A 25,787-nucleotide genomic window follows, 5' to 3' on the forward strand; every position below is an offset into this window, starting at 1 on the left:
TAGTCTGATGTTTTATTATAGTGGAGAATGATACCTTTCATAATGAACAAGACAACCAACTGAAAACAGGTGTGTTTTTTTCATCTACATGGGTATTATATATCCATGTGCACAATTCAAATTCATCTCTCTGTATTTTACATCTTTACATTTAGAGATCTGGAGGAATACTGACTAACCCTTGGGTAATTGTAAATTGTGAAAAATACCTTCATTTTTAATAAATGGGAATAAAGATTATTTACACTTAAAACAAATCAAGCCTAAATTAGGAACATTCTTTAATACCCAGAATCATGACATCCTATTAAAAGAAAGGCATTTGCCTACTCAAATGAGTAACCTGCAGCCAAAATTTTGTCCCTTTCAAAATGACCATTGAATTTAATTATGCATGGATTTCTCACTGAAATTCAAAGGAATTTTCATTGTGAAAGGCAGAAAGTGAAATATATGTATGCATCTGAGTAACTACCTGCTTTGGTCAATCATGGTAGCTAAAATTTGACATTTGACAATAATTACACATCTAAAATAATTATAACATAATTTTCATGGTTTTAAAAAAATAAAAAAATGTACTATTACCAAATAACACGGAATAAAAATATTCCCCCCTTTTAGTTCTAAGAAATACCAGCAATGTTTATTGTAGATTAATAATATGAATGAAAGAGTATGAACATCAGTTTAACACAGTTCTGGATTAACAAAAAATTAAACACTAGGTCTATTTATAGTCATTTATTGATTCATACATTCAATTAATAATGATTTATTTTGTACCTGTTATGTGCAAAGTAATTGACAAGGCATGAGTGTAACTAAGACCTAGATGCTGCCCTCTTTAAGCTTACAATATATTAAGTGGAATATGATAAAAATACAAATATACAACAATGTGATAAATAATAACTATATTGTACTTCACAAAAATAATATTTAAGTATACACCCAGTAATAGACTGTCTTCTATTCAAGGATCAGCCGATATTTGGAGCATATCACCACTAGAAGGAAGCCAGAAAGTCTATGATATTTTTTTTCTATAGTAAGCCATCCCAAAACTAAAGGCATAAAATTGCTTTTGATCCTTCTATCCATTGGCCTGCTTCTGCAGGAATAGTGATGAAGTGAAGGAAAAAGATGTGCTATTATTATAGTTTTAACTGACGGACCTCCAACAAACAATATGCAGATAAACTACTAAAAGACATGGATCACATTAATACTGGTATTCTTTCATTAAATGAAGTTGTAAGATGCAAATAAGTTGCAGTTAAATGGAAAGTCAGATAAATGCTTCTTTTCAGAGAATCAAATGACAGAGTTAGTGCAGTTGGTCTCATCATATATACAAAAGCCAACAGAAACATAATTTCATGGGACACTGGTAAATCTCACCTGGTTGTTGTTCTTTGTTTTACATTCTTGAATAGGACCGTGATATCTGAGTGAATTGGTTTTAAATGAGGGAGGGCTGTGCAAAGTCATCAACCTCACTCTCTCCTCCAGAGCCATCTGGGTCCAGTGGTAAGATATATATCAGGATAACTCGAGATGGACCTGCATGTTTATGTCAATTGGGATTAAGTGACTTGCCCAGAGTCACACATATAGTAAATGTGTAAAGTCAGATTTAACCTCAGGTCCCTCCAACTTCAGGTCCAGTGATCTGTCTACTGCACCATATAGCTGCCCACAACTTACTTTAATGTATTCATGATGACCAAAGCCAAAGATATCAGCACAAAGATTATAGGATCATAGATCAAGAATTGGAAATGACCACAGAAGATAGGAAATCATAAATAATATCAAATCACAGGACTGAAAAGCAGTTGTGAGGAAAATTGACCTAAAGAAAATTGGTAAAAAATACAATAAACCATATCATTCTAATAAAAATTTTAGATAAAACTGGACTAATGACAATAGTCTAGCATTCATAGTTTATAGATGAAAATGTGGATAACTACAGCAACTGTTGTAGATAATTAATAATAATCATAATACCTACCATTTTATTGGGATTTATACTTTGAAAGTTACCTCATTTTATCCTCACAGCAACCAAGGAAGAGGTGATATAATCTTCATTTTAACACATGAGGAAACAGTGGCAGATAAAAATGAATTGACTTGCCCAACTCCATCTACCTAGTAACTGTCTGACTCCAGGTTCAGTATTCTCTTCACTTTCCCTACCTAGCTGCCTGAAGGAGGACAGAAATTCAATAAAGACACTGGAAATTACCCACCCACCCAAAACAAGATATGCTTTTATAATAAGTGATGTCATTGTAAAAAATTAAATGCTACAGAGTTCATTGAAGATATGGGCCAATTATGGGTGAGGAATTTTTTATGTATTCTGTCCTCTAAGTTTGGAATTTATTCTCTCCTCACCTATGCCTCTATGAATTTCAAGTTTCCTTCAAATCAACTCAAGGAGTTCCTTATATATGAGGCCTTCCCAGATCTCTACTCCATCCTCAGCTGATAGTGCCTTCCAAAATCTTGTATCTACTTTCTACATATTAATTTATATGCCTACTCTCTTCCCAAAAGAGTATACACTTAAGGGCAGGGACTATTTAATTTTTGTCTTAATAACACCTATACCTAGTCTGCCATATTGTAGGTATTTAATAAATATCATTCAGTGATTAAATGATTGGAATATTGCACATGATCAATGATTTTTTTGGTTTTACTTGATTTGTTGTATTGTTGTCTTAAGAGAAGACTGAGATGCAAATAATGGATGGAGCTAGAAATACAAACATGATTGATATAGTAATACAACTTTTAAAAAATGAATAAGTCAAAGAAAACCAGGATATACATGTGACAGGCACCAATCATTATAACACATATCAAGTTGACTCTATTTTACTATATAATAAAAGATTTATTATGTAGATATGTTTTCAGAATTGGTAGTGACCATTAAAGCAAAAGTCAAAAGCGGTACCTACATTTTAAAAAGGAAAAAGATGAAACAACCAGAATATGTGCAATTATGATAGTTACAAAGAAAAGTATTTGAACAAGTCAAAACAATTGGAAACTGGGAAATGGATAATGGTAAAGACACTGACTGATTATCAAAGGAAGTATGGTACATTAGAAAAAATATGGACTTGGAATTAGAGGACTGGAGTAAAACTAAATCCATATGACTTACTAAGCATTGACCTGAAGAAATAAATCATTTAACCTCTCCAGACTTCCATTTCCTTACCTTTAAAATGAGAAGGTTAGATTAGATGGCCTCTCAAATCCTTTATAGCTCTTAATCTATGATCCTATAAACATAATATCTGGCACATAGTAAGCCCTTATTAAATGATTGTTACTTACTTATTCTATCTATATACCTAATCATCATTTCTCATAGTAGATAAACTGATATGACAGCATTTCTTTGTCACCTTAAGATTTATAAAGCATTTTACTAGCATTATTTTACTTAATCTTCACAAACCTGTGAGTTAGGTATTACAAAGCTTACCTCCATTTTATAGATAAGGAAACTGAGGCTCAGAGATATTAAATTAATTCATGGTTGTCTAGTTCATCAGTACTGGAGATGATATGTAACCCCAGACCTCTCAACTATAAATCCTGAAACTATTGCATCTATTATACCATAATTTCTATTGAAATAGTTGCTATAGGGGGCAGCTAGGTGGTGCAGTGGATAAAGCACTGGTCCTGGATTCAGGAGGACCTGAGTTAAAATCCAGTCTCAGACACTAGACATTTACTATGTGACCCTTGGTAAGTCACTTAACCCTCATTGCCCCTCAAAAAGAAAAGAAAAGAAAAGAAATAGTTACTCTAACTGACTCAAAAAGATTTCAAAATGACAACAGCCCACAGACACGTGATGTCTTTGGAAAGTTGAAAGACATGTTAATCAGGTACTGTGCCAGTTTAGAATATAAGCTCATTTGTAAAAGGAAGGTGATAGAAATCACAAAACTAAAAAGTAGTCATAAGGAAAATCAGCCTGAAGAAAGCCTTGTATGAGACACATTAAGGCATATTAACAAATTAAGCCAATTATTGTAACAGCATTTTTAGATAAAAGCTGGATGATGACAATAAATGTGCAAAGGAAAATTTTGGCACTGCTCATAAAACCATCAGTCCTTATCACTGATATAGTGGAAACACCACACAGTGACACTTAATACAAAAAATTTGGAATTAAAAATCCTATGAAAATAAATGTTGAAAACTATGCTTACATGTAGCTGGAAAATAATAAAATACTTTTATCAAAAAATAAAAATAAAAAATATTCTCCCTAAACTGTGATGACCCTGAATATCCTAATCTAGATATGGCCTGAGCAGACCCCAATATACTCACCACCACCTTACTAGTCCTGAACATTAAATGCATCCTAAACTTGTGTTCACCTTTTTGGCTGCCATATAATACTGCTGACTCATTGAAGTCTGAGTTCATCTAGATCCACAAATTGTTTTTTCTCCCACTATTGTCTAACAATATGTCTCCAGTACTTATATTGGGAAGTTGATTTTGGAACCCAATTGCAAGACTTTACATTGATTGTACTTATTCAATTGTATCTTTTCAAAATTTCACCCCAGTGTTCTATTAATGTAAGATATTTTGGGATACTGAGTGTTACATAGGGTTCTATATATCTCTCCCAGCTTAGGGATATCTGCAGATTTGATAAGCTGGTCACCTATCATTGTTTTTTTTTTTCCCTGTCAGATATTTTTTAAAATGTTAAACAGTAAAGGGCTAAGGACAGATCATTTGCTCACCACCCTGTTTCTGGACTGAGATTGAATTATTATTAACTCTATATGTAAGCATTCAGCCTGTTCTGAATCAATATATTTGTATTTTCCCATGTCTCCACTCCCCACCCCACCACCCACCCCCAAGAGGTAGGTAGATGGTGCTGTGGATAGAGTTCTGGGCTTAGAGAGTTGGAAAGATCAGTGTTCAAATCTGACCTCAAACACTTACTAGATGTGTGGCTTTGGACAATAGTACCTACCTCCTAGGTTTGTTATGAAGATGAAATGAGATAACATTTGTAAAGTGTTTTACAAAACCTTAAAGTACTATATATATATATATATATATATATATATAGTACTTTATATATATATATATATATATGCTAGCTATATTTATATTATATTTATATATTTATTATATATATATATATATGCTAGCTATATTTAAATTCAAAATCTTGAGATGAACAAGAAGGAAATGACAACTGAACAGGAAAGGACAAAAGTGAACATGACAAACAGATAACAAAGAAGGTAATTGAGGAATGGAGGAGGGCAAATGTCACATTTTGTTTAATGTAAAGGAATAAAGTATTTAAATTATTAGCAATGTTTGACTCCTGACAAAATTCCAGAATGCATTATGAAAGAGATGGTCAAGAAGAAGAGAGAATTCCAAAATAATTTTGGCAAAGTTGCTAAACTGTCATATAAGCAGGAAGCTGGTGACATAATTTAGCTAGATTCTATCAAAGTACTTGAAAAAGAATGTAATGTAATTCTTGTAGCAGCAAGAGCAGTAGTGATACTAGTAGTTCGCATTTATGTAATGCTTGAAGGTAGTACCATATTATCACTATATAATGTACCTGTCATTCAATTTTTTATCTTTATTTAAACCAATATAAATATTAATTATTATTAAAGTCAATGTGTTGTCCACACATGTGCTCAAAATCTCAATGTTTTACTAAATCATAGAATTATTCATATGAATGGACTAAAAGGGAGCTATAACTTCTTTTACTTATTTTCAGCTTTGCACCTCTTTCTAGAAAACATACAAAATAATCCTTTAGCTTGTCATTTTAAAATAAATATTCAACTTTTGTGTGATATGTTCTTAGGTAAAACTGTTTCTAAAGACAGTTAACTTGTCGGAAGGTTTGCTTTGGGCTTAATTTAGGCTGGGATAAGCTCTACTAACTCTTTCATCATATGTTTTCAGCTCATATAAAATGACTTTTTTCCTTACTCTGTCTCATTACTCATGTGGGGACTTTCTCTATTTATGCTACAATGAAAGAGATTAATTGTTTCGAAGAACTTTCACCTCTTTTAATAATCTTGTTATTCACTATAATTTTTATACAGCCATGAATTTTTTTTTTACCAGTGATCCTTAACAGATCATTTTTTTGCAGGACAAACAAAGTCATATTTTTTATGCCTCATCATGGTTTATAGATATTTCTGGACACTTGGTAGCTATTCCAGGAGAGGGCAAGCTCTGGTATGCTCTACTATCCTTAAAAAGACTTCTGGTATGGTACTGGCAGAAGTTTTTGCTTACCTTGATCTGCATATCAACAAATTCTCCTCGCCAGTTGACTGGCCACTTGGTTGTGAATTCTTTGGCTATAAAAAATTATGAAACAAAAATAAGCAAAAAAAATGTAGCAGACCCTTCATCTTCACTAGTTGTAGGAAAGAGAGCAAAAGGTGGTAAGACTCTCCTCATTTTTCTACTTTTTGTAAATGTATACTTAATAGGAACAATGACAACTACAACAATATTAATTAGAATTGATAGAGCTCTTTAAGATTTGTATAATCATGACCTCACAGCTAATTTAAATGATACTCTTCTCTTTGGGGTATAATGCTTATCAATGTTCCATACCTCTATGACAAGTTGAGTTAGGGACAGCTTGGGAAAAGAAACATCCTGGACTTCTGGTTTCTAGCTTTGGGAGATGACACACATGGTTCAAGATACTCATAAGAGAAAGGTCCCTGAAGGGATAGAACAACTCAATAAATAAGAAGCTGATATGTAGAGGAGTTGCCACCCTGCATTTACTAGAGACTTCAAGCCTTTATTGAAAACTAGGAGTCTCTCTTAGTTTAGCTAAGTTACTCTCAGTTGGAAAGCTCACTCACTATATGTATAGTCTGATATGTTCTTAGCTGTATAACTTTTCTGATTTCTTTTTTTTTTTTTGGATAAAAGGATTTATTTGCTATTGGTTACACATACTCTTTGTGTAACTAGCATTTGGTAGGAAGGGAGTCAAATACTGAATATAGAGGGATTCCCAAAAGTCTTAATAGATTTTAAAAATATTAAATCTTAAAACTCCATTGAGATTTTGGCACACTTTATATAGTTTGAGGCATTTCTTCCCCATAAAAGTTTAGTTTCCAGGAGTACAGCTTAAAAATAAAAATTATTTCCCCTAGACTAAAAGTATATATGGGAGGGGCAGCTAGGTGGCACAGTGGATGGAGCACCGGCCCTGGAGTCAGGAGTACCTGAGTTCAAATCCGGCCTCAGACACTTAATATACACTTAGTGGCTGTGTGACCCTGGGCAAGTCACTTAACCCCAATTGCCTCACTAAAAAAAAAAGTATATATGGGAGGAGAAGATACATATAATTCTTCCTCAATATCCCCTCTCTACATGGAAATCAGAATGGTAAGCTTTGTAACACCAATCTCCTGTTTCCCCTCCTGGCAGAAATCTAATTTTCCCTTGGAGAGGAGTAGATGGAAGAGACTCTAGAGATATCTATTCATGCCTCCCTAAGAACCATATCTTGCAGACATATATAGACACACATAATCTAGATGGACAAGACACACAAACACATCCACTTTATATTTGTAAAGTGCTTTTCATAGTAACTGGAATATTTTAATAATAATAATATTTTAATAATAATAATATTTTAATAATAATCATTATCCAGTAACCTATGTATCATACTGGATACGTTGAATCACATAAATTTTGACATCTTCCAAGTGGATTTGGTTTTATTGTACTTCCCATGGCAATTAGAATGATCATTTCATGAGAAATGGTAGTACTCACTGGATTTGCAGAAATTCCACCCTAAAAATAATTTCATCATATGTGAAATATATGGTGAAACACATCTGTGGCAGAAGATGAAGAAATAAAGTATATGATGAATAAAATCAGAAACCACATATTGAAACAGCAAATGTTTTGCTATTCAGTAATCTCAATACCAAAACGAGCAATTGTGAGGATGGAGAAAAGTGTATTGAAAAATATGGTTCATGAATAAGGAACGAGTAAGTTCAAAGACATGTGGCCTAACTATTAGATTCATATATATTCATCATGAATACTTTCATTGAAAAAAATCAGTAAGAAGTGGTGAATACAGCCAAGTACTAAGTAACATAATAAAAAGTGCAAGTAATTATATTTTTGAAGACAAGAAATAACTCATTAGTGATGTAGGGGTCATTTGAGAATAATCTGCATGCATACAATTAGACTACCAGCTTATTAGAACAAAAATAATAATTAATACAAATCTAGAATAAAGAATATAAATTAGAATTCAAACAGTTTCATCCTGACTCTAAAAACAATGGGAAATGTAATGGAGCAGAAGATAATGATACTGGATAATTACTTCATAGAAAAGTTTAACCAATATAAATAACTTTTAAAAAGAAAAATAAAAAAACACAATTATCTTATTCAAGAAATACTTGAACCTTTTGCCAAGTGGAAAGGCCAAGATTGGTTTTGAAGATAAACTCAATTATTAAATCTGATGTATAAGACTGGTGGGAGACTATGAAGAATAATGTCTTACCAGTGGAAAACACTGAGAGCAATCTGCCAGAGAAGACAGGATGGAATGGTATAATGTTTCCATGTAGAAGGACTTGCCTTGGCAAAGAGAAAGGTGATCTTTTCAATATGAGCGAATAGTGAAGGAGAATGGTATCTGGGTCATGTGAGATAATGAGAAAGAGAGAAGAGAGAGTTTTCTGTGAGTAGACTTGTTTTTTCCAGTAAAATATTTGCCTATGTTTTCAGCTGAGAGGGTAGAGGGAAGAGGAATGAAAGAAGTTGTGTAGAAGAAATGAAAAGGTTTAAAAAGAGCCACTGTAAGTGGAATAGTGAGGCATTTAGGTGGCACTGTGCAATTGAGTGCCAGAGTTGGAGTCAGGAAGACAGGTCCAACACAATTCACTTAGCCTGTTTCCCTCAATTTCCTCATGTGTAAAATGGGTATAATAATAATAGTCCTACCTCCCAGGGTTGTTGTGAAGATAAGTTGATATAATTATAAAATGCTTTACAGGTCTTAAAGCACTATGAAATTGTTATCCATATGATTATAGCTATTATTAATTTTTACTATTTTCTTATCACATCCTAATGGATAATCTTGCACACCCCACTTTGGAGATTTGTGGTTTTGACTATGATGGACAACCTAGATAATATTTTAGAAGATTAGTGGCTTATCCAAAACATTAGGACAGCCAACTTCATTCAGGGTTACCCAATTGAAATTCAGGGAAAATCTAAATTTTCATAAGAACCTTAGAAACTGGAAGTCGGAAGGGATAATCAACATAAGTTATACCAACATAATCATATTATTGGGACCATCTTCAATTTTGTAAGATTTCCAATGCTTCTGAGGCTTCCACCCCAACAATCTTGCCTCAAGTCCTGCCTTAACCCTGCTGCCCCTACCAGCTTCCCCCAAATATCCCCTCTGGAAAGAGTTCTCTGTAAAAATACTTGCCTAGTTCCTAGGGGAGTAAATCAACACAGCTTTGGAACTAAGGATCTGGCAATGAGCAAAGTTGAATTACAAGTGCCTGCATATGATATCTAGCTAGACCCAGAACAAAATATACCTGATCCAATCATCCATCTCTGCCATCTTGCCCCAACCTTAGCCCCCTGTTCTTTACCCTTCACCTACTGCTCTAAAGGCAGTAATTAAATCAATACTGCTTCTAGAAAAGAATAGGTCAATTACTAGCCTTTAGCAGCTCTGTGATCAAAATCCATTCCTTGACTACCACTCCCCTGTATGTTTTATCTTTCCCACTGGAATGGAAATTCCTTAAGGCAAGTACTTTCTCACTTATTCTATCTGTATCCCCATAAGCTTATTACAATGAGTGGTATATAGTAAATGTTTAATAAATTATTCTGCTTTCCCTCCCTTCTTTCCTTTCACCTCTTCTTCCCTCCTTCCCTCTTTCCCTATCTTTTTCTTCCCTCTCTCCTTCTCTTTCCCTTTTCCCTTCTTTCCCTCCTTCTTCCTTCTCCTTTCCCTTCTTTTCTTCTTTCTTTATAGAAATTGTGGTATAGTTGGCAAAGTAATGGATTTGGAATTGGATGAGCTAAATTCAAATTGAGGTCCCACCACTTTCTAAATAAGCCTTGCCTAACTCCCTTAATTTCTCTGTGCCTCAGTTTCGTCATTTAAAAAATGAATGGGTTGGACTAGATCATCTCTTTAGTTCTTTCCTGAACTAAATGCTCTAATCCTTTGAAAGTTAGATGCAGAGAGCTTCTATGACTTTTCCAATGCCACACAGTTAGATAGAAGAACTATGAGCCCAGTCCATTAGTAGAGTGTTCTTTCCACTAAACCATGACTCTTAATCTGTCAGTAACTGCTTTGTAAACTGCCTAGATGAGGATGATTACATAATACCCTCATTTCCTCCCACTTGGTCCCATTCCTCTTTTACCATGAAAATTGGTCTTCAGGAGAAAACTCCTTAAGGAGCCTGGTTCAGATTTCCCTGGCCTTTCTGTGTTCTTTCCAAGGCAGGCAGCCCTATCACATTAACTGTAATGTGATTTTTATATCTTACTCTCTAATTATCTCATGGTAAGCAGATCATCATGATCACAATATTTATGTGAGCTGAATTACAAAAAGAAATATGAGTCTCTGCTGAAATGCCTCTTTTGGTTTAAATGTGGGGAAAAAAAAAACTGACCCTCAGCCAGAAACATATTATTAAAATGACAAACCCAGGCAAGATGTGTAGGACTTGAGAAATTATTTGATTAGCCTCTGCATTGTAAAACATATTTCTAGCTAGTCTTCTAACGCCTATGAAGGCTGCCAGATTCAAGTCCCTATGGCTCATGCTATAAGTCTTCCGACGGTCTTTCGGGTCACTCGGGACCAAGAGCTACCATTTTCCTGTCATTGTCCCTTCACATATTTAGTCTGCAAAGCTCTGTTTGTTATTTCATTCTGTTCTATGTCTCCCTTAGGAACTTCTTTATTTTAATATAAATAGAGCGCTTCATCAGGTAATGGCACCGAACCATGGAAGGTACAACGCTCAATATTCCTGGGGACAGTGCATAAAGATGAATTTCAAAATAGGTCAAAAAAACAAAAGGTTCATCACACAAAAGTACAAACATACTAGAGCCCTATGTCACACAAATTTCATATCTGTGAAATCATGAATGAGTCAAAAATGAATATGTGAGGTTACAACATTTTATTCTTTTTGTCATTTACTGAGCTATTTTAAAAAAGCTAAGAAATTTAGGACCTCTGATAGTTGTCAAGCATTTTCTTAAAAATCAGATGAATTCTATTGTTTTACTTAGGATGAACTGTAGCTGATAATTTTTCTTTTTTGTTAAAGTTCCCTCCTTATGCTATTTCCTGGGCCTTTCTTCCTTCCTCCATTTCTCCTTCCTTTCCTTTCTCTTTCCTTTTTTCCCTCCCTAATTCCCTCCCTTCCTTCTTCCTCTTTTTCTTTCTTCTTTCCTTCTTTCCATCCCTCCTCTCTCTTTCCAGTCACTAAAAAAGTTCTATGAACCACTGTCTTTCAGATAAAATATATCTGACTTATTTTCAGTTGGTCATTCATATAGTATTTATTTATTCAGTGCCTACCATGTGCCAGAAAGTGTGCTAAGCACTGGGGATACATAGACAAAATTACAAAAGGCACTCTCACTCTCAAGAAACATGTGGACATATTTCATACAAGTTCTATGTAACTCAACATTAAATATTTCTTTAAAATCATCCATCCCCCATCTCCAAAATAAAGAGTATGTCAATATTGATCATCTATTTGAGTATGGCATTATTCTGTTACATTTTATTTTGCTTTGTTTTTAATTTTTATTGATTTGTTTCAATTGCACAATACAAACCTGTTCAATTGCCTTCTATGTCTCATAACAAAGTAAGAATTAAGTAGAACTCACAATGTAATTACCTCATTTGAAAGTGCATGCAACATTCTGTATCTATAGCACACTCCCAACTTTCTTATCTAATTTTTTGAATTTAATTTATATTTAAAATTTTTTTTTTGGTGATGCAATTGGGGTTAAGTGACACAGCTAGTAAGTGTCAAGGGTCTGAGGCCGGATTTGAACTCAAGTCCTCCTGACTCCAGGGCTGGTGCTCTATCCACTGCACCACCTAGCTGCCCCCTTATTTATTTGTTGTTTTTTCCCGTGGGGCAATGGGGGTTAAGTGACTTGCCCAGGGTCACACAGCTAGTAAGTGTCAAGTGTCTGAAGTCAGATTTGAACTCACATCCTCCTGAATCCAGGGCTGTTGCTTTATCCATTGTGCCACCTAGCTGCCCCCCCTTATTTAATTTTAATGAGCAAAAATCCATTTTTTTCCTTCCATCTCTTATCCTACTGGCAAAAAAAGAAAAGAAAAATAACTTACCAGTAACGAACATACAGGGCCAAATGTAATTAATTCTCTCATTGTATTCTGTACCTTAAACGTATAACTTCTTTCTTAGGTGACATGGAGTATGTTTCATTCTCTGTCCTCTGGAATCATAGATGGGCATTGTATTGATCATAGTTCCTACAGTTTTCAATATTGTTTGTTTTGTAATGTTGCTGATATTGTATAAATTGATCACCTGGCTCTGCTCATTTCATTCTTTATCAATTTACAGAAAGCCACACAATTGTTCAGTTTTATAGCATTGATTACATAACATAGATTGTTCTCCTGGATTTGCTTACTACATTCTGCATCAGTTCCCTTAAGTCTTTCCATAACTTTTTGAAATAATTGACTTCCTAATTTATTATAACATAATAGGACTACATCACATTCCTGTATTTCATTGTCTTTAGCTATTTCTCAACTGATGGATAACATCTTAATTGTCAGGGTTTGTTTTGTTTCTTTCCACCAATACAGGAATTGCAAAATATGTTATTACAGGAATATTACTTAAATATTTTTGTTCACAAAGGACATTTTCCTTTTTCTTTGATCTCTTTGGGCTACATTCCTAGCAGTGGTACAGTTGGGTCAAAAGGAATTCGGGAGTTTTTCATTTTTTGAATATAATTCTAAAACACTTTCAGGAATGGTTATATGCATTTACAAACATATCCACCAATATCACATACATGTGCTTATTTTTATACTGCACCTCCCCCTACAACATTTATCATTTTTTCCAATATTATGACTATAAGGTGGAATATCAGAATTTCTTTGATTTACATTTCTCTAATTAATACTCTTTTCCATATGGCTATAGAAAGCCTGGGTTTCTTCCCTTGAGAATTCCCTATTTATAACCTTAGACCATTTACTAATTGAGGAATGGCTCATATTTTCATAAATTTTAATTTTTTCTTTATAAAGTTTGGGAAAATATGATTTGTTAGAGAAATGATACAAAGATGTTGTCCTCTTGTTCATTTCCTTTTTTAACCTTAGCTTTGTTGGATTTGAGCACCATTTATAGAGATGGAAAATTGCCAGGTGTCAATAGCTAATAATGTTTACTGAAAAGCTTTTGGGGTTAGTAATATCTATGATATTTTCAAAAGTTTAACATGTTTCCTTTTATCAAATATGTTGATTTTTTTCTCATAACCTACAAAATTTTGCTGTTTCCATCACGACCTTTGTCTGTTTTTACTTTGTCAAGAAAAATTTACTATCTCTAGTTCAGCTGGTTTTCTCATCTTTATTTCTTTGGTTTACTGCTATTTTAACTTCTTTGTGCAGCACACTAGGAATTATAATATTAAAGACATAATGACAGCTCCACTTTGAATGATAGCGAAGAATAGAGTGTGTGTTACTGATATCTTGAATGGACCTTTCAATTTTTCATCCATTTGTTGTCTTCCTTTCACAGAATCAGAATTTCTGAAATGAAATGGAACTCTGGGGCCTTTTTAGTCCAATCTTTACTCAAAAAATGGTCAAGTATTTTCTTAAGCACTTCCAATGATCACAAAGCTATTATATCCTGAAGCAGTTCTTTCTCATTTTGGATTCTGCCAAATGTTCCTAATCTTTTCTTAAAGGAGGTCTTAGATTGTTTCTTCACAATTTCTATGCCACATTTCTAAGTCTATCTTCTGGGGCTATGCAGAACAAATCTATTCCCATTTTCAAGTGAAAGTCCTTTGAATATGTGAAGAAAGCTTTCACAGCCCTTGTAAATTTCCCCCTTCTCTGGACTAAATATATAATGTTCTTTCAACTATTCTTCAAGTGGTTTCATCACAAGCCTCTCTACCATCCTGACTATTCAAAAAACAAAACAAAACAAAACAATGTTCTTCCTAAAATGTGGTGACCAAAACTGGGAAGAATGCTTCTGATGTTTTCTTCCCAGGGAAGAGTAAAAAATTTTTGTTACCTTACCACTCTTAAACATCACACCTTTCAGTGCAGCCTAAGATTGCATCAGTTCTCTTTACTGCCTTGTCATCTCACTGTCTTCCAAACCTCTTGCAGTCCATTAAAACTATTGGGACTTTTCCATATTAACACACCTTGTGACTGAGACATTGATTTTTTTAAACCCAAGAATAAGACTATCTCTATCTGTATTAAATTTCATTCTATTAATTTTAGTTCAGTATTCTATCTTCTAAGTATCTTTCTGGATCCTAGCTTTCACCCAGTGGGTTACTTATCCCTCTCGACTTTGTGCCGTCACATGAGATACTAGAAGTAAAATACTTTGAAGATAGTAATAACCAGTAATTTTGCAATGTAGGCTGGCAAAGTATTAATTTTGTGTCATGTAGAATTAAATCCATACTATGTCTTTATATAAGACACTGATGTGTTTCTTTTTTTGTGGGGCAATGAGGGTTAATTGACTTGCCCAAGGTCACACAGCTAGGAACTGTCAAGTGTCTGAGACTGGATTTGAACTCAGTTCCTCCTGAATCCAGGGCCGGTGCTTTACCCACCACGCCACCCAGCTGCCCCTGATATATTTCTAAACAGGTTAAAATTGGGTGCAGTTCCCTATGACCATCCACAAAAGATTTGCTTCTAAGATGAAATCAAATTATTAAAGACCATACTTTGGATCAAACCATTCAACCATTTTGGAATCTGCCTAATTTTTCTTCTTGCCTATGTCTCCCATCTTTTGCATAAAAACAGCCAAAGATATTTGATACTATACTTAACTAAAATGTAAACAAATGGTGTCATTCATATTCCCTTGATATTCCAGTTTAGTAATTCTATATGAAACAGAAAGAAAAGTGGTCTGGCATGAGATATTTTTGATGAAGAAGTCGTGCTGCCTCTTTATGAGCATTGCTTCTTCTTGTCGATAGTCACTATAATTTTAATGATAAAATTTAGAATTTTGGATGAAATCAAACTAAACCAATGACTAGGTTCTATTATCCAGCCCCTACATTCTTTTTTTTTTTTTTTAGTTTATGTGGCAATGAGGGATCAGTGACTTGCCCAGTGTCACACAGCTAGCAAGTGTCAAGGGTCTGATGACGGATTTGAACTCAGGTCCCCCTGAATCCAGGGCTGGTGCTTTATCCACTGCACCACCTAGCTGTCTCCTACATTCTTTTTTTTTTTTTTTTTAGTGAGGCAATTGGGGTTAAGTGACTTGCCCAGGGTCACACAGCTAGTAAGTGTTAAGTGTCTGAGGCCAGATTTGAACTCAGGTACTCCTGACTCCAGGGCCGGTGCTCTATCCACTGCGCCACCTAGCTGCCCCCTACATTCTTAATGGTAAACATTTTTGCCCTAATCCAATCCTACATTATTTCTGCTGATCACTGATATTTGTATAAAAATTATACCTGCTACTACATGATTCAGTACATAGCTCACGTGGACCTAGTGACTCAAATCAATCAAAAGCAGCAAGACTCTCACTTAATTTTAGAGTTTCCTTTTTTTAGCTGATAGTTTTGTCTTTGTTTTTTTAGAATTTCATTCTTGGGAGCTTTCTATTCCTCTTGGACTCCAGGATGGATTTATATTGGATGGATTTATACCAGAAAAGAAGCGTTTGTTTATTATTTGGAAAATTACAAGCAGGCTAATTCAAGTCAATGCCTGGAGCATAATAGGTACTTAATAAATGCTTGTTGACTTAAAGGAAAAAACCTCTCAAAATTATTCTTTTTTTGATATCTGCATCTTTCAATGTGGCTTTCCCCTTAGAAGTGTTCTTTAATGTGTTTACTCTATTTGTGTTAAGACCTTTCCCTTTTATTGGCAGTTTCACTTCCTCCGTTCTGTACCATCAAAAAATATTCTTTAAAAAAATGGGATAGTGTGCTTTGGAAGATCACACATTTTCTGTCACTAAAGTATCAAGCAGTGGCTTAGATGACCACTTGGTAAGATTGTCATTATATTATAGCAGGTTTGGTGGTACCAAACATTCAAATATATTCCCCAACAACTTGTCTCGAGATGAACACTTAAATACATTTTATTTATTCACCATTATTGAGATTTATACAACCACTCTTTTGGGGTGCTGTAGGAGGGAGTCAGACAGTAGGCTTGGTGACTTCCAGTTCCAAGATTCACATTAAAATTCACAAAATCCATGGACATTCTGGGAAATAATCTTCTTATTAGTTAGCTTGTTGCTTTAGAAAAACCCAAATTCTCATTGCAAAAGATATAAAACGAAACTCTCCAAGAGCTTCTTGGATAAAATATAGCACTTTGACAATAGCACTCATTTTGATAACAAATCAAATTGACTCAGCAATGTCTAGGATAGAAATCATGAAAAAATATGCATTCTTTTAAAGTTTAAAGGAAGAGGGATTGACAAATTGTGATTGATGCTGAACTAATGCCCAAATATTTGGAATATTTCTTGATCTGATTTTAAAACCAGGTTGGGATGTAAAAAAAAAATTAAAAAGCCCAAAGTACTAGTTTCTCTTTCCTTTGTCATGAGCCTTTGTTTCTCTCCCAAATGTCCAAAAGCTTCTCACCATTAAGCTACATCAAAATTTTATCATAAAACTTAGAACCATGTAAACATTCACTGTTCCCTTTAAAAATGAATTTCTTCTGACATGTGAGATTTGGGGGACAACATTTCAAAAGCTACACACACAACTAAGAAATGCCTATGCTAGATACTTTATTTTCTTAAATACTCTTCTCCAGAATTACATATGTAAAAAATTGAAAAGAAAAAAAAAAACCTCCCCAGGTGAGCCTAGACTATGGAAAATGTACTGGATTTTCTAACCCCCCCCAAACCCCCTCACCCCCTTCCAGTTATTCAGTCCTCTTACCTGATGGTAAGCTTAGTTCCAGAAAACACGGGTGCTGCAGCTGATTCAGAGGTTGGGGGTAAATTTCCCTTGCACAGTGTGTTTGGAGTCTGTGTAGGTGCTATCGGGGGCTGGATTCTGCTCTCAGCCCAGTACAGCCCCCTCAAATCTGGAAAATAATCTCGGCTTCTTTTTATATGTTTTGCCATTCCAGGGCTTGTTTTATTGATGTGTTGGGGGGTAATTATTTCAGGAACTCTGTGTGTTTAATGTCTTTCCTCAGGCATCTTGGCTCTGCCTCAGTGTACTAGATTTAAATTCATAAGGCTTGGGTTCAAATCCCAGTTTTGTCAATTATTATCCACATTACCTTTATCATATCATTTTATCACCCTATGTCTCAGTTTCTTTTGCATATAAAGTAAGAGGTTTAAACTAGATGGCCTTTAAATGACCCCCTAACTATAGGCGATGATCTTGAAACTTATTTATTATATAGGTCCAGCATGTGTGCAAATACATTAACATCAGTTGAAAATGGTTAGTATCTAGTTACAAATTCATGAGAGAAATGAGAGAAAAGGTAAGAGTTTACAGAGGGTTGTACTTCAAATCTGGAAGTTCTGACTTTAAGTACTACTTAGGAAACATACTAGCTATATGACCATGCACAAGTTGTTTAATCTCTCAATACCTCAGGGCATCTCTCTAAAACCATAAATAACAGATAAGATGCCAACTTGCAACAAATCTATGAGCATTAATTAAAAGCCTGCTATAAGCCAGAAACTGTACAATACTGTATATTGATGGAAGGAGTTCCTACACTGGGAAACCTTATTCATGAAATCATAAATTCAGACCACAAGAAAATCAGTTTCTGACAATCTATAGAAAAATACATTGAATTTCCATAGTACATTATCACATGAGAGGAAACCTAGTTCAGTGAATGGAAGACAGTCTCAGTGTCAGGAAGGACTTGATTCAAATCTTGATTCTTACTCATACTTGCTGTGTGAGCAGAATCAAGTCCTTTAACATCTTGGAAATTCCAAACAATCCTATGAGACTTAAGAGTTGTAGGTAGGTGGCACAGAGGATAGAATGCTGGCCCTAGACTGCTCTTCATGAGTTCAAATCTGGCCTCAAATACTTAATAGTTGTGTGATGCCAGGCAAGTTAGTTAACACTGTTTTCCTTACTTTCTCATCTGTAAAATGAGCTGGAAAAGTAAATGGCAAACCATTGCAGTATCTTTGATAAGAAAACACAAATTAAGGTCATAAAGAACCAGACATAACTGAAAAACAATTGAACCTGAATAGTTGCAGCTTTGCCTTAGTGAAGGAAGTTTCAATAGAAGGTACTCTAATGCCAATGGAATTACTGTTTTAGAGACAACAGAAATAAGGAAATTCAGTAACCACAAAAAGCACACTATGTACTCTCTAAATTCCTCCAGATTGTTTCTATTCACTCATTAATTTTTTTATTTATTCATCCATTCATTTATCTCTCCGTTTATTCATTCATGTGTTTATTTGTCGATTCGTTTGTTTACATATTTATCTGTTAATTTATTTGCATATTGATTACCACCAAGGCATTCTCCATAAAACCTGTCAGAGTGATGATCTGCAACTCCTGACAAACTAAACATCAATTTGTTGCCTTCAAACAAGGTAGGTAGGATTAAGGGCAATTTTAATTTTAAGAGTTTGGTACCTCAATAGGGAGATTGTGGGACAGTTTATCCAATCACTATATTACATCTGTGTATCTTCCAGTGCTTCTAATATATCTGGGGAGCCTCTAGAATACTGAGGATAAAACAAGAACTTTTTTTTATATAAGCCAGAGCAGATGGTTTAAGATTACTTTATAATTTTAAAATTGCATTTGTTTAAAAAATTATATTACAACTTTAGAAAATATTAGGCTTGGTAAAAGCAAAGCTTGATGTCAACCCTCTCTGCTACAATATTTGTATCTTATAATCAACTTGTTGGTATTAAAACTTTCATACTTGTAACTGTCTGCTATGTAAGGACCTGATTATAATGAACATTACTCTCCCCTGTCAAATAGGAATAACAACCACATATGGTCTAGAGATGCTGAGCTGATCAGATATTGTCTAGTGCTTTGCTTTAAAAAATAACATTTGGTTATTTGAAACTTAATTTAGACAGAGGAGATCCCATATTGTGTCCTTTAGTACAAACTTTTTCCAAGCATTCTTCATGTATTCAAATTTCAGTTGGGTTTTGATTTTCATTAAAGCTGGAAGAAAAATAATTCATTCTGACACCTCAGTGTATTGTAATCTAATTTCTGAAACAAGCAAAAAACAAATAAGTCCAAAAATTTCAACTTACTCATGGATTGGTGATGGGGAGGGTGAGTGTATGTAAAAACTTTTTCCATGTAAAGCCAAGGTAGGGATAACTTCATCCAAACTTTGCTTTTTCAATAGCTTTGGCTCAATACAAGAAGATCTTTGGAAAATATTAATCAATTTATTTGCCCACAAGATCATTGTAATATTTTGTTCCATCTGACACCCCCCCCTTCTTCTTTCTTATTTAATCTCTCTTGATAGAGTGTATGGGTGGGAGGGAAGTAGAGTTCATATGCTAGGGAACAGAGGATGACAGTCAAGCCCATGCACTGGGATGAGAGAAACTGCTTCCTTTTACAAACACACTCTGGGTGGTCCAGGGTGTGTTTGCACCTGCCCATCCTCTACATGGTGGCAGGATCAGGCTTCATATTTGTTTAAAAGGTCACTAGAGTTTCATTCAGTTAAATTGGACAAATTAGAGTTTGTATGACTAAGGTTTCATATAGCTTGATGGGCAATATCTACAGGATCAAGTAAATATTTAAAATCTGCCCCTGAAGAACTGAATAAAGTATACCCAATTTAATTTGTTTGTCACTTATTCTAGCATTTTTACATAATGACTAGTTGGGCATCTTTTCTTAACTGGTTTATGCTTAGTTGGACACATCCTTTTAGAAAATTCTTATAGAAAAATGACCATTACTTTGACATTGATTTCTCAGTTGAATATGAAATGAGACTATCTTGAGAATTTTCTTACATCTGCTTTTTGACATCACCTTTTGCTGGTAAATAAAAACTGTAAAGTCACCAACTCACAGTTATTATGATTTTTAGTTGATCAGGTTTTGTTTCCTGGCTCCGATGAAATCTGGGGGATTCCTTAAAAATGACTTACTTTTTCAGTAGTATTCAGTTGATAAGCCCAGTGTAAGTTCTTGCTAACAATAAGGTTGAAAATTGTTTTTTCCTCTCAATCTTCTTTATTCCTTTTGCCCCTTTTCTCTTCCTCTTCTTTCTTTCTTCCTTCCTTCCTTCCTTCCCTCCCTCCCTCCCTCCCTCCCACCTTCCTTCCTTCCCTCCTTCCTTCCTTCCTTTTCCCTATCTCATTCCCTCCTGACCTCCTTTTCTTTCATTGAGTTCTTCCTGTTTATACTGTGGTACAAAATTTAATAATAAAATCTGAGGGGGCATATGGAAGATGCTACCACCCTGTTCTCTATAATAACAATCTTGCAAAAGATAACCTTCCTTATGATTATGTTTTGTGGTTGTGGCTGTAGGAATAGCCCAAACTCAGGTTTCCCAAGAGGTTTGCTATTTGCTATAGAATCTCAGTGTCCATATATAAAGGAAAACCCTTGACTGCATTTGCACTCAGAAAGCCAGCCCAACTCCTAAGATTTGGAGGAAATTTAACAAGCAAAGGGACTTTCTAGACTCCTATAGTCCTGGATTTGTTGGAGGGGGCAGGCAGTAGGTAGTGGAACCAAAAGAAGTGAATCTGGCTTCTTTCTTTCTCTTTGTATGGTTTATTGGCTCTACTAAGAATAAAACTCCAAGAAATCTCAAAATCAAAACTTAGGTATAACTCATTCCTTGGGTCTATCCCAAATGTAACAACTGTAGAAAACATACTCATTTTCCAATGTGGGAATTACCTATAGGTAGAATGGGATAACAGGTTCTGGGGAGTAGTGATGACATATACTATCAAAAGGGATTGAGCTTAATCATAGGAAGGAAGCTAAATGATTTACAGCATCTTTAGACACTTTTAGGTGGACTAGTGGTGTGACTGAACCTACTAAAATTTTTTAATCTATCTGTCTGTCTGTAGGTGTTTCTATTTATATAGCCAGGTGGCTCAATGGATAAAGTTTTGGGACTAAGGTCATAAAGACCTCAGTTCAAATCTTACCTTAGACATTTACTAGCTGTGTGACCCCGGGCAAGTCATTTCACCTATTATCCCCAGTTTCCTAATATGTAAAATGGGGATAATAATGTCATACCTACCTCTAAGGTTGTTATGATGGTTGGATGAAATAATAACATCAAAGTGTTTGGCACAGAGTAAGCACTATATAAATATTTTCATCATGTCAACACATATACATAAATATATACAGACGACCATGGATCAGCACCTTGACGAGCCACAGGACACAGTGTGGCTGTGCAGTCCAATACGGCAGCCACAGCTCCTGCCGCAACGAGGATATTGGAAAACTGTAATCTCTGTTGCCCCTCGGTTTCTGCGTCTCATTCATTTTTCTTCCTCCAGAGCTTGGAGGCCCATCTCAGCTGCATGCAAGCTGCTCCTGAGTACTGAACTCCACTGGGCGCGGTCCTTGGCCATCTCCTCCCAGCTGCTGGTATCTATTCCCAGAGCCCTCAAGTCTTGCTTTCATACATCTCTGTAGTAAAGCTGGGAGTGGCCAGCAGGTCTTTGCCCTGGGGCTAACTTGCCATAGAGTAGGTCTTTAGGAATGTGCCCATCTTGCATGTGGTGCACATGACCAAGCCAGTGCAGCCATGTTTGTTTCAGTAGCATGTAGATGCTGGGAAGTTGTGCTTGTTGGACCAAAATATGCCAAGGATGTGCCAAAGGCAGCTGTGGAACCTGTTAAGCTTCTTCTCTTGTCTAATATACGTAGTCCATGTTTTGCTGCCATACAGTACATACTCAGGATGCATGCTCTATAGACGACAAATTTGGTTCATCTTGTCAGTTTATTGTTAGCCCAGACACGCTTGGCAAGCTTAGCCATGGTTGAAGTAGCTTTCCCAATCCTCTGATTGATCTCAGAATCAAGTGACAAATTGTAACTGACAATAGAGCCAAGATATGAGAATTGGCTTACGACATCCAACTGGTAGCTACCAGTGTGTATCAATGGAGGTGACATAGCACCCTGACACATGACTTTTGTCTTTTTAAGATATTAAGGGCTAAAATTCTAGCTAAACTGTCTAAAATATCTAATGAGTGGTCACCAATAAATTATAAGCTTTAGCAAGAGTTAGACTTTTATGCATTTATTAAGGAGAATAAGAATTTGGTAAAGAGAGAGAAAGGCCTAGATTCCTATCTATTAAAGGGAGGGCACATTTCTAGCTCCCTTCTCCGCCAGAGTCCAGAGGAAAGAGAGCGAGAGCAAGCGCCAGTCTCTTCCTTCCTCCTCCCACTAGCCCACGTCACTTCCTGACGCCAAAGAAAAGACTCCTGGTCTTGCCCTCAAAGACCTTCGCTTCATGGGCAGAACTCTTCTACAGTAGGTCTCCAACAGGTGGCGTCATTCCAATCGTTACAGTTCCCCGCTTTGTTTCCTCAAGAAACGGTACGTTTCCTTGATGAAACAGTCAAAAATAACAGAATATAATAACCTATGCTAACTAACAATATGTTAATAACAATATAGAAAAGGGAGAGAGGAAAGTTTTGTCCAGAGGGGCGGTTTTCTGTCCTCATGAACTGACGCTTTGACATTGGTCTTGCAAAGGGAGGGCCTCTGCAGAGAATACATGTTACAGATGGTGTATATTATAACAGAAAGAGAAAAAGGAAAAAAAAAAACCAACAAAACTGTTCATTTAAAGTCTCTGAAAGTCTTTTCTCAGATGTCCTCTAGGTGTAGTCGTGGAATGGAAGTCTTTTCAGGTGTTGATGTGTGGATACTGGTAATCAGCCAGGAAATTTCCTACAAAATTGAGCTTAACACAACTTTAAAATAGCTTTGTCAATAATCAAATCAAACAATGAAAGTTCTCAAAAACATGTCTAAGGGAATTCATAATCTTAGTTGTTACACATGAAACATATAATAAAACAAAAATTGAAACATTCTTTAAAATTATAATATTACTATAGTCCCCCTTATGGAGGGTAATTGAGAAGACAATTGCTGCAATATTAATTATTAAAAATAATTTTTATCTTTGTTTCATCACTTTTTGCATCATCTGCCTAACTATCCTCATGCCATTATGAGAAATTTTAAAATCTAATATAATTAGTAACAGATGTCATGGCCAAATTCAACACTGTATTTATCATGACACCTGAGATAATTATGGGGGTTACCAAAAAAGAACAGAGAAATGATGGGATATGAGCATTCCCACACTTGAGCAATATGTACTGCCCATACATTATGCCAGGCTTAAAATAGGTGGATGGAATATACGTCCATGCCACCGAACATATTGGAGGAAACTGAGTCAGACTTAATCAGATCCATGGGATTGAGATGTCCATGGCATCAGGCATATAGGAGGGAGCATAGAAGCCAGGTGTAGAAGTGAGATGGGTGGGATGAATACTTCCAGTCATCTGTACAATATTGTGGGGAAAAAGAGAATAAAATATTAAACCAAGAGAATCCAACCTCAACATTTGTCAAAAGCCGTTCCCTCGGCCATACCTTGACTTCATGCATGTCTCCCCTCATGTGACAGTTCAGTGTCTGCTCTTGCATGTATTCCTCTTGTGATTGGATGGCATCTTGGCCAACTGGCATCTGATAACTCAGAATAAAGGCAATTAATGTCTTAAATGATAAGTTCCCATAATCCAAGTCTCATATGGATTTTAAAATTGAGGATAATAAATGATTGCAAAAAATGCGAATACATCTTGACTCAGAACACAATATATAATTATGCAACAATTTCAAATAATACCCCTTTTTTTACTTAGTATACAATTACTTTTGTGAAAAATCAGAACATACTTAAATACAAGTTAAAGCACAACACAATCTCAATGAAAACTTTTTTTTTTGAGAAAAGAAAACTTTTACAAATGTTCCCCTCTTTTTTTTTTTTGAAATATGCTTGTCAAAAATAATACTTCTAGAATCAATTTACACTTGCCATGGCAACCAATTTGCCAGGGAAATGCTTTAAAGAGTTTGATCAAATAATCAGTTGAGAAAAAATAACAAAAACAAACAACTCAGAATATGGGAGCACAATACTCCTAGAATTAACATTGCATTATGAAATCAAAACCATCTTGCAATTTTTTCAAAATTAGATAAATGAATAGAAGAAAATACACATGGAACAATAAAAGACAATGAAATTCAAACTAGGGAAATCTAAATGAATATGAACTTAATATTAATGAGTCTTATAAAATATAAACTTGATCACGACTATAAAAAGCTTTTACAAATATTCTCCTTGTTTTAAAAACTAAGTATAAGACACAATCTCAAAAGCCTGAAAATCTCTATGAAAATAAACCCATACCATTAATTTCAAAATGTATATATAATAGCATAGAAATCCTATGTAACCTCTGAACTGATACTATTACTCTCAGTGAATTCAGAACACTTTTGATTCCGATATCTAAAATCCCCAATACTCATACCTTGCTGCTTACTTCTACATTTTTGTAAAATATATACCCTTCCATGGCAAAAGAAGAGGAGTCTTGAACTATGTTGATGATTGTCATTCTTATTCAGCTTAAGTTTTTCTTCTTTAACCCCTCTATATTGTCTGTCAGTCTTTTCACCATACAAATGCTTTATAAGATTACTAATTAAAGACAACAGCAGGTTAGCAAAATTATGAACAAAATGAGCATATCTGGAATTTAAGGGGTTTTCTAAGGTTGTCTCAGAAGCACAGCCAGGCTGGGGAAGGGCTGAGCCTGAAGCTGCAAATGATAGTTAGAGAAAGTTGAGCATGCGCATCAGATCTCTGGACTTCCCAGGCCAGGGAAGCAATGGGCTTGGCCATGGGAGGAGTAGAGGTGGGGTCTGGAGGGGAGGGGAGGGACCAGCGCAATTTGAATCAGACTTGATTTTGAACTCAGGCCTGGATTCCTCTTCCCCCACTTTGCCTCTAGGTGCTAGGGGATTAAAAGCTTCTAGAGGGTGGGTCATTGCCTCCAGGCATGCAAAATTAGAGCAACAATTAGTGTTAGAACTGGGAAAAGCTACAGGAATCTCTTCAGGTTTCTCTGAAAAAGCATGGTTGGGAGAGGGAGAGATATTTCCTTGTGTGAGTAAGTTGCTGGCTCTTTTAACAAAAATAA

Source organism: Dromiciops gliroides, chromosome 6 (assembly GCF_019393635.1).
Source record: "Dromiciops gliroides isolate mDroGli1 chromosome 6, mDroGli1.pri, whole genome shotgun sequence".
NCBI lineage: Eukaryota > Metazoa > Chordata > Mammalia > Microbiotheria > Microbiotheriidae > Dromiciops > Dromiciops gliroides.